Source organism: Stegostoma tigrinum, chromosome 49 (assembly GCF_030684315.1).
Source record: "Stegostoma tigrinum isolate sSteTig4 chromosome 49, sSteTig4.hap1, whole genome shotgun sequence".
NCBI lineage: Eukaryota > Metazoa > Chordata > Chondrichthyes > Orectolobiformes > Stegostomatidae > Stegostoma > Stegostoma tigrinum.
In genome coordinates this window covers 3043828-3055283 of record NC_081402.1, presented here as the reverse complement: position 1 = coordinate 3055283, position 11456 = coordinate 3043828, and positions in this window count along the sequence as shown.

Sequence of the window (11456 nt, the reverse complement as noted above, 5' to 3'; positions counted from 1 at the left end):
CCGTGACGCCCTCAGACACACACACACACACACACACACACACACACCGTGACGCCCTCAGACACACACACACACACACCGTGACGCCCTCAGACACTCACACACACACACACACACCGTGACGCCCTCAGACACACACACACACACACACACCGTGACGCCCTCAGACACACACACACACCGTGACGCCCTCAGACACACACACACACACCGTGACGCGCTCAGACACACACACACACCGTGACGCCCTCAGACACACACACACACCGTGACGCCCTCAGACACACACACACACCGTGACGCCATCAGACGCACACACCGTGACGCCCTCAGACGCACGCACACACACACACACCGTGACGCCCTCAGACACACACACACACACACACACCGTGACGCCCTCAGACACACACACACACCGTGACGCCCTCAGACACACACACACACACCGTGACGCGCTCAGACACACACACACACCGTGACGCCCTCAGACACACACACACACCGTGACGCCCTCAGACACACACACACACCGTGACGCCATCAGACGCACACACCGTGACGCCCTCAGACGCACGCACACACCGTGACGCCCTCAGACGCACACACAGACACACACACACACAGCGAACCCCACAGACACACACACACACAGCGAACCCCACAGACACACACACACACAGCGAACCCCACAGACACACACACACACAGCGAACCCCACAGACACACACACACACAGCGAACCCCTCAGACACACACACAGCGAACCCCACAGACACACACAGCGAACCCCACAGACACACACAGCGAACCCCACAGACACACACAGCGAACCCCACAGACACACACACACACAGCGAACCCCACAGACACACACACAGCAAACCCCACAGACACACACACACACAGCGAACCCCACAGACACACACACACACAGCGAACCCCACAGACACACACACACACAGCGAACCCCACAGACACACACACACACAGCGAACCCCACAGACACACACACACACAGCGAACCCCACAGACACACACACACACCGCGAACCCCACAGACACACACACACACCGCGAACCCCACAGACACACACACACACCGTGACGCCCTCAGACACACACACACACACACACCCCGTGACGCCCTCAGACACACACACACACCGTGACGCCCTCAGACACACACACACACACACACACCGTGACGCACTCAGACACACACACACCGTGACGCCCTCAGACACACACACACACACACACACACCGTGACGCCCTCAGACACACACACACACACCGTGACGCCCTCAGACACACACACACACACACACACCGTGACGCCCTCAGACACACACACACACACACACACCGTGACGCCCTCAGACACACACACACACACACACACACACACCGTGACGCCCTCAGACACACACACACACCGTGACGCCCTCAGACACACACACACACACACACACCGTGACGCCCTCAGACACACACACACACACACACATACCGTGACGCCCTCAGACACACACACACACACCGTGACGCCCTCAGACACACACACACACCGTGACGCCCTCAGACACACACACACACACACACACCGTGACGCCCTCAGACACACACACACACCGTGACGCCCTCAGACACACACACACACACACACACACCGTGACGCCCTCAGACACACACACACACCGTGACGCCCTCAGACAGACACACACACACACACACACAGTGACCCCCTCAGACACACACACACAGTGACCCCCTCAGACACACACACACACACAGTGACCCCCTCAGACAGACACACAAACACACAGTGACCCCCTCAGAAAGACACACACACACACACAGTGACCCCCTCAGACACACACACACACACACACAGTGACCCCCTCAGACACACACACACACACACACACACCGTGACGCCCTCAGACACACACACACACCGTGACGCCCTCAGACACACACACACACCGTGACGCCCTCAGACAGACACACACACACACACCGTGACGCCCTCAGACAGACACACACACACACACACACCGTGACGCCCTCAGACACACACACACACCGTGACGCACTCAGACACACACACACACACACCGTGACGCCCTCAGACACACACACACACACACCGTGACGCCCTCAGACACACACACACACACCGTGACGCCCTCAGACAGACACACACACACACACACACACACCGTGACGCCCTCAGACACACACACACACACACACACACACACACACACCGTGACGCCCTCAGACACACACACACACACACACACACACACACACACACACACACACACCGTGACGCCCTCAGACACACACACACACACCGTGACGCCCTCAGACACACACACACACACACACACACCGTGACGCCCTCAGACACACACACACACACACCGTGACGCCCTCAGACACACACACACACCGTGACGCCCTCAGACACACACACACACCGCGACGCCCTCAGACACACACACACACCGCGACGCCCTCAGACACACACACACACCGCGACGCCCTCAGACACACACACACACCGCGACGCCCTCAGACACACACACACACCGCGACGCCCTCAGACACACACACACACCGCGACGCCCTCAGACACACACACACACCGCGACGCCCTCAGACACACACACACACCGCGACGCCCTCAGACACACACACACACCGCGACGCCCTCAGACACACACACACACCGCGACGCCCTCAGACACACACACACACCGCGACGCCCTCAGACACACACACACACCGCGACGCCCTCAGACACACACACACACCGCGACGCCCTCAGACACACACACACACCGCGACGCCCTCAGACACACACACACACCGCGACGCCCTCAGACACACACACACCGCGACGCCCTCAGACACACACACACACCGCGACGCCCTCAGACACACACACACACCGTGACGCCCTCAGACACACACACACACACCGTGACGCCCTCAGACGCACACACACACCGTGACGCCCTCAGACGCACACACACACCGTGACGCCCTCAGACGCACACACACACCGTGACGCCCTCAGACACACACACACACCGTGACGCCATCAGACGCACACACCGTGACGCCCTCAGACGCACGCACACACCGTGACGCCCTCAGACGCACACACAGACACACACACACACAGCGAACCCCACAGACACACACACACACAGCGAACCCCACAGACACACACACAGCGAACCCCACAGACACACACACACACAGCGAACCCCACAGACACACACAGCGAACCCCACAGACACACACACACACAGCGAACCCCACAGACACACACACACAGCGAACCCCTCAGACACACACAGCGAACCCCTCAGACACACACACACAGCGAACCCCTCAGACACACACACACCGTGACGCCCTCAGACACACACACACACCGTGACGCCCTCAGACACACACACACACACCGTGACGCCCTCAGACGCACACACACACCGTGACGACCTCATGCGCACACACACACCGTGACGCCCTCAGACGCACACACACACCGTGACGCCCTCAGACACACACACACACCGTGACGCCATCAGACGCACACACCGTGACGCCCTCAGACGCACGCACACACCGTGACGCCCTCAGACGCACACACAGACACACACACACACAGCGAACCCCACAGACACACACACACACAGCGAACCCCACAGACACACACACAGCGAACCCCACAGACACACACACACACAGCGAACCCCACAGACACACACAGCGAACCCCACAGACACACACACACACAGCGAACCCCACAGACACACACACACAGCGAACCCCTCAGACACACACAGCGAACCCCTCAGACACACACACACAGCGAACCCCTCAGACACACACACACAGCGAACCCCTCAGACACACACACACAGCGATCCCCTCAGACACACACACACACAGCGAACCCCTCAGACACACACACACAGCGAACCCCTCAGACACACACACACAGCGAACCCCTCAGACACACACACACAGCGAACCCCTCTGACACACACACACACCGTGACGCCCTCAGACACACACACACAGTGACGCCCTCAGACACACACACACACCGTGACGCCCTCAGACACACACACACACCGTGACGCCCTCAGACACACACACACACCCCGTGACGCCCTCAGACACACACACACACCCCGTGACGCCCTCAGACACACACACACACCCCGTGACGCCCTCAGACACACACACACACCCCGTGACGCCCTCAGACACACACACACACCCCGTGACGCCCTCAGACACACACACACACCCCGTGACGCCCTCAGACACACACACACACCCCGTGACGCCCTCAGACACACACACACACCCCGTGACGCCCTCAGACACACACACACACCCCGTGACGCCCTCAGACACACACACACACCCCGTGACGCCCTCAGACACACACACACACCCCGTGACGCCCTCAGACACACACACACACACCGTGACGCCCTCAGACACACACACACACCCCGTGACGCCCTCAGACACACACACACACACACCGTGACGCCCTCAGACACACACACACACACACACACACACACACACACCGTGACGCCCTCAGACACACACACACACACACACCGTGACGCCCTCAGACACACACACACACACACACACACACACACCGTGACGCCCTCAGACACACACACACACACACCGTGACGCCCTCAGACACACACACACACACACACACCGTGACGCCCTCAGACACACACACACACACACACACACACACCGTGACGCCCTCAGACACACACACACACACACACACACACCGTGACGCCCTCAGACACACACACACACACACACACACCGTGACGCCCTCAGACACACACACACACACACCGTGACGCCCTCAGACACACACACACACACACCGTGACGCCCTCAGACACACACACACACACACACACCGTGACGCCCTCAGACACACACACACACCGTGACGCCCTCAGACACACACACACACACCGTGACGCCCTCAGACACACACACACCGTGACGCCCTCAGACACACACACACACCGTGACGCCCTCAGACACACACACACACCGTGACGCCCTCAGACACACACACACACACACACACCGTGACGCCCTCAGACACACACACACACACACACACCGTGACGCCCTCAGACACACACACACACACACACACACACACACACACACCGTGACGCCCTCAGACACATACACACACCGTGACGCCCTCAGACACACACACACACACACCGTGACGCCCTCAGACACACACACACACACACACACCGTGACGCCCTCAGACACACACACACACACACACACACCGTGACGCCCTCAGACACACACACACAGCGAACCCCTCAGACACACACACACAGCGAACCCCTCAGACACACACACACAGCGAACCCCTCAGACACACACACACACAGCGATCCCCTCAGACACACACACACACACAGCGAACCCCTCAGACACACACACACAGCGAACCCCTCAGACACACACACACAGCGAACCCCTCAGACACACACACACAGCGAACCCCTCAGACACACACACACAGCGAACCCCTCAGACACACACACACAGCGAACCCCTCAGACACACACACACAGCGAACCCCTCAGACACACACACACACCGTGACGCCCTCAGACACACACACACAGTGACGCCCTCAGACACACACACACACCGTGACGCCCTCAGACACACACACACACCCCGTGACGCCCTCAGACACACACACACACCCCGTGACGCCCTCAGACACACACACACACCCCGTGACGCCCTCAGACACACACACACACCCCGTGACGCCCTCAGACACACACACACACCCCGTGACGCCCTCAGACACACACACACACCCCGTGACGCCCTCAGACACACACACACACCCCGTGACGCCCTCAGACACACACACACACCCCGTGACGCCCTCAGACACACACACACACCCCGTGACGCCCTCAGACACACACACACACACACACACACCGTGACGCCCTCAGACACACACACCGTGACGCCCTCAGACACACACACACACACCGTGACGCCCTCAGACACACACACACACACCGTGACGCCCTCAGACACACACACACACCGTGACGCCCTCAGACACACACACACACCGTGACGCCCTCAGACACACACACACACCGTGACGCCCTCAGACACACACACACACACACCGTGACGCCCTCAGACACACACACACACACACACCGTGACGCCCTCAGACACACACACACACACACACACACACACACACACACACACACACCGTGACGCCCTCAGACACACACACCGTGACGCCCTCAGACACACACACACACACCGTGACGCCCTCAGACACACACACACACACCGTGACGCCCTCAGACACACACACACACACCGTGACGCCCTCAGACACACACACACACCGTGACGCCCTCAGACACACACACACACCGTGACGCCCTCAGACACACACACACACACACACCGTGACGCCCTCAGACACACACACACACACACACCGTGACGCCCTCAGACACACACACACACACACACCGTGACGCCCTCAGACACACACACACACACACACCGTGACGCCCTCAGACACACACACACACACACACCGTGACGCCCTCAGACACACACACACACACACACCGTGACGCCCTCAGACACACACACACACACACACACACACACACCGTGACGCCCTCAGACACACACACACACACACACACACACCGTGACGCCCTCAGACACACACACACACACCGTGACGCCCTCAGACACACACACACACACACACACACACACACCGTGACGCCCTCAGACACACACACACACCGTGACGCCCTCAGACACACACACACACACACACCGTGACGCCCTCAGACACACACACACACCGTGACGCCCTCAGACACACACACACACACACCGTGACGCCCTCAGACACACACACACACACCGTGACGCCCTCAGACACACACACACACACCGTGACGCCCTCAGACACACACACACACACCGTGACGCCCTCAGACACACACACACACACCGTGACGCCCTCAGACACACACACACACACCGTGACGCCCTCAGACACACACACACACACCGTGTCGCCCTCAGACACACACACACACACCGTGTCGCCCTCAGACACACACACACACACCGTGACGCCCTCAGACACACACACACACACCGTGACGCCCTCAGACACACACACACACAGTGACGCCCTCAGACACACACACACACAGTGACGCCCTCAGACACACACACACACACCGTGACGCCCTCAGACACACACACACACACCGTGACGCCCTCAGACACACACACACACACCGTGTCGCCCTCAGACACACACACACACACCGTGACGCCCTCAGACACACACACACACACCGTGACGCCCTCAGACACACACACACACCGTGACGCCCTCAGACACACACACACACCGTGACGCCCTCAGACACACACACACACCGTGACGCCCTCAGACACACACACACACCGTGACGCCCTCAGACACACACACACACCGTGACGCCCTCAGACACACACACACACCGTGACGCCCTCAGACACACACACACACACACACACCGTGACGCCCTCAGACACACACACACACACCGTGACGCCCTCAGACACACACACACACACACACCGTGACGCCCTCAGACACACACACACACACACACACACACCGTGACGCCCTCAGACACACACACACACACACACACACCGTGACGCCCTCAGACACACACACACACCGTGACGCCCTCAGACACACACACACACCGTGACGCCCTCAGACACACACACACACCGTGACGCCCTCAGACACACACACACACACACCGTGACGCCCTCAGACACACACACACACACACCGTGACGCCCTCAGACACACACACACACAGTGACGCCCTCAGACACACACACACACACCGTGACGCCCTCAGACACACACACACACAGTGACGCCCTCAGACACACACACACACACACCGTGACGCCCTCAGACACACACACACACACACCGTGACGCCCTCAGACACACACACACACACACACACACACACACACCGTGACGCCCTCAGACACACACACACACCGTGGCGCCCTCAGACACACACACACACACCGTGACGCCCTCAGACACACACACACACACACCGTGACGCCCTCAGACACACACACACACACCGTGACGCCCTCAGACACACACACACACACCGTGACGCCCTCAGACACACACACACACACCGTGACGCCCTCAGACACACACACACACACACACACACACCGTGACGCCCTCAGACACACACACACACCGTGACGCCCTCAGACACACACACACCGTGACGCCCTCAGACACACACACACACACACACCCCGTGACGCCCTCAGACACACACACACACACACACACCCCGTGACGCCCTCAGACACACACACACACACACCGTGACGCCCTCAGACACACACACACACACACACACACACACACACCGTGACGCCCTCAGACACACACACCGTGACGCCCTCAGACACACACACACACACCGTGACGCCCTCAGACACACACACACACACCGTGACGCCCTCAGACACACACACACACACACCGTGACGCCCTCAGACACACACACACACACACAGTGACGCCCTCAGACACACACACACACACACACACCGTGACGCCCTCAGACACACACACACACACCGTGACGCCCTCAGACACACACACACACACACACACACCGTGACGCCCTCAGACACACACACACACACACACACACACACACACACACACACCGTGACGCCCTCAGACACACACACACACACACACACCGTGACGCCCTCAGACACACACACACACACCGTGACGCCCTCAGACACACACACACACACACACACACACACACCGTGACGCCCTCAGACACACACACACACACACACACACACACACACACACACACCGTGACGCCCTCAGACACACACACACACCGTGACGCCCTCAGACACACACACACACCGTGACGCCCTCAGACACACACACACACCGTGACGCCCTCAGACACACACACACACACACCGTGACGCCCTCAGACACACACACACACACACCGTGACGCCCTGAGACACACACACACACACACACCGTGACGCCCTCAGACACACACACACACACACACCGTGACGCCCTCAGACACACACACACACACACACCGTGACGCCCTCAGACACACACACACACACACACACACCGTGACGCCCTCAGACACACACACACACACACACACACCGTGACGCCCTCAGACACACACACACACACACACACACCGTGACGCCCTCAGACACACACACACACACACACACACCGTGACGCCCTCAGACACACACACACACCGTGACGCCCTCAGACACACACACACACCGTGACGCCCTCAGACACACACACACACCGTGACGCCCTCAGACACACACACACACCGTGACGCCCTCAGACACACACACACACACACACACCGTGACGCCCTCAGACACACACACACACACCGTGACGCCCTCAGACACACACACACACACACACACACACACACACCGTGACGCCCTCAGACACACACACACACCGTGACGCCCTCAGACACACACACACACACACACACCGTGACGCCCTCAGACACACACACACACACACACACACCGTGACGCCCTCAGACACACACACACACACACCGTGACGCCCTCAGACACACACACACACACCGTGACGCCCTCAGACACACACACACACACACACCGTGACGCCCTCAGACACACACACACACCGTGACGCCCTCAGACACACACACACACACCGTGACGCCCTCAGACACACACACACCGTGACGCCCTCAGACACACACACACACCGTGACGCCCTCAGACACACACACACACCGTGACGCCCTCAGACACACACACACACCGTGACGCCCTCAGACACACACACACACCGTGACGCCATCAGACGCACACACCGTGACGCCCTCAGACGCACACACACACCGTGACGCCCTCAGACGCACACACAGACACACACACACACAGCGAACCCCACAGACACACACACACACAGCAAACCCCACAGACACACACACAGCGAACCCCACAGACACACACACAGCGAACCCCACAGACACACACACAGCGAACCCCACAGACACACACACAGCGAACCCCACAGACACACACACAGCGAACCCCACAGACACACACAGCGAACCCCACAGACACACACACACACAGCGAACCCCACAGACACACACACACACAGCGAACCCCACAGACACACACACACACACAGCGAACCCCACAGACACACACACACACAGCGAACCCCACAGACACACACACACACAGCGAACCCCACAGACACACACACACACAGCGAACCCCACAGACACACACACACACAGCGAACCCCACAGACACACACACACACAGCGAACCCCACAGACACACACACACACAGCGAACCCCACAGACACACACACACACAGCGAACCCCACAGACACACACACACACAGCGAACCCCACAGACACACACACACACAGCGAACCCCACAGACACACACACACACCGTGACGCCCTCAGACACACACACACACCGTGACGCCCTCAGGCACACACACACACACCCCGTGACGCCCTCAGACACACACACACACACCGTGACGCCCTCAGACACACACACACACACACACCGTGACGCCCTCAGACACACACACACACACACACACACACACCGTGACGCCCTCAGACACACACACACACACACACACACACACACAGTGACGCCCTCAGACACACACACACACACCGTGACGCCCTCAGACACACACACACACACCGTGACGCCCACACACACACACACACACACACACCGTGACGCCCTCAGACACACACACACACACACACACCGTGACGCCCTCAGACACACACACACACACACACACACCGTGACGCCCTCAGACACACACACACACACCGTGACGCCCTCAGACACACACACACACACACACACACCGTGACGCCCTCAGACACACACACACACACACACACACACACCGTGACGCCCTCAGACACACACACACACACACACCGTGACGCCCTCAGACACACACACACACACACCGTGACGCCCTCAGACACACACACACACACACACACACCGTGACGCCCTCAGACACACACACACTCAGACACACACACCGTGACGCCCTCAGACACACACACACACCGTGACGCCCTCAGACACACACACACACCGTGACGCCCTCAGACAGACACACACACACACACACA